At 49.5% G+C, this 2,020-nt stretch overlaps 1 pseudogene; it reads right to left on the bottom strand.

Moving 5' to 3' along the window:
* Positions 1 to 253: 253 nt before the first annotated feature.
* On the bottom strand, positions 254 to 1,813 carry LOC122099193 (annotated as a pseudogene).
* Between the last annotated feature and the right edge of the window lie 207 nt (positions 1,814 to 2,020).

Below are 2,020 nucleotides of genomic sequence, written 5' to 3'. Positions count from 1 at the left end.
TAAATGTTATGGAAACTCATACATAACTCTCTTTTCATCCTGCAGTAAAGGTCAAAGCAGTAGCAAACAGAGATGAAAACAGATGATCGCCAGAGTCACAACTTAAGAAGGTTTCAGAGGATGGGGATTTTCCCTTGACTCCTCTTCCACTTTCTTCTGATAGCTCGTAACTGTAGGGGTGATGTTGACAGTTGTTTGTAGGAATTTTTGTTTTTCTCCAGATTCAAGTCTTATCTCTGCTTAATTTGCTTCTCTATGAAGTATTTGACTTGCTCAGCTCCAGCATGATTGCATCAATGAACTCCTCTTTCAGCTTGGTTAGTTCTTTTCTCATCTCATCTAAAATATCCTGCTTCAGTCTGTCACAGTCAAAGCTTTCTGTCTGTACCCCATCGGCACTGGGCTGGGACAAGGGTGTGGACTTATAATGGGTCATAAGACCTGTTGTCAAAAACAATCTGATTTTTCCTTGGAGAATCTCATCTGGAGATGACGGGTGACTTGCTGCCATTCATTGTATTTGTTCTTTCCCAAGGTTTCCTGGTTGGTTCAGGTGTACTTGTTGATGAGACCTTAGAAGTTACAGGTTCTGATTCTTCATTTTTGCTTCTATTGTTGATCCCTTTTTGGCCATTCTCCTCCTTCTTGCCATCAGGGGACTCATTTCCTCTATTAAGCTGCTACCTGCCAAGGGAACGGGTCCATTTCCACCACCCATGTCTGTTTTAGCTGACACGGAGTTCACATCTGTGAACACTGGGCAAAGAGGCATCTTCCACCAGTGACAATTTCCTAAGCTTGGCTCCAGCAACCGCAGCTGCAAGTCCAGTTAATGGACGATTATCTTCTGAAAAGGATCCTGAAAAAAAATCCGGATGCAGGAAGGGAGGGGCAGGAGGTGGTACAGGAGAGAGGCTTGATTAGGAAGAGGGGGTGGGGGAGGAGGGCCAGAGGATAGCAGTGGGGGTGAAGGAGGAGGTTCTGGGGGAGGAGAGAATACAGAGGCCTAGGCTGGACCTGGTGGGAGTGGTGGAGGAGATGGAGGTGCAGGTGGTCCCAAGATAACACCCTGCGGGGCTAGAGCCTCCGACAGCTGAGAGGCTTCCTGAAAGCCTGGCTCAGAAGCAGAGGGTTCTCCCAGCTCAGAGTTTACAGGGGTCTCCACAAAGGCAGATGTGGCAGTACTCTGCACTCTGCTCTCTTGATCCCATTCCACTTGCTCCAGCTGCTCCATCTGCTCCCGCTCCAGCTGCTCCACCTCTCTCTTTCCAACCTCTCTCCAGCCTCTCTCTCTCTCTACCTTTCTCTCTCTGGTCTTTCCCTCTCCATTCTTTCTCTCTCCAGCCTGTCCCTCTCCAGCTCCTTCTGACGTTTCTGTTCTTGTAGTTGTCTTCTTTGGATGTCCAACTCTTCTTGGGATGGGCCATTTTGAACTTGATCAGGCAGTTGTGAATTTTGTCTAGGCAATTTTGGTCCTGCCTCCTGTGAATTCAGCACTTCTAAGGCATGCATCATTCCACTTGCGAAGACATTAGCATCCTCTTTGCTGCCATAGTTAAGACTGTACACCTGCCTGGCATCTCGCCACTGGTGGAAGGTCTGTGTTGCTTGATTATACTTTAATCCTTTGGGGATGGCACAGTTGATCACCAACTGATGATCCTGGATCTTCCTGCCCAGCACTCTGAATGTGTTGTTGCCTATATGGTGATAGATATGAACTCTGCTAAACCCAGTTGAACCACAGCTGGCACCCACTTTTATTGGCATCATCACAAACCAATGCAGCCTGACAGATACGCTGTTCACTCATTGAGCCTGCGGGCCTGATGGATGCGGCTCGGGAGTGGGCTCCTCTGGGACGGCAAGGTTGGCTCATTTCAGTGCTTCTCTGCTATACTGGCGGCCAGCTACTCCATCACCTGCTGTCGCTCCTGCCAGGCCTGGGTTGCAGGGTAGGTGGGCCACTTTGGCTGCCTGCTGCTGCCGCTGCTGCTGCACAGGCCCCTGAGGACCGCGA

This window comes from Dipodomys spectabilis, unplaced genomic scaffold (assembly GCF_019054845.1).
Source record: "Dipodomys spectabilis isolate Male_0828 unplaced genomic scaffold, ASM1905484v1 ptg000505l, whole genome shotgun sequence".
Taxonomy (NCBI): domain Eukaryota; kingdom Metazoa; phylum Chordata; class Mammalia; order Rodentia; family Heteromyidae; genus Dipodomys; species Dipodomys spectabilis.
This window is presented reverse-complemented; position numbering and strand designations above follow the sequence as displayed.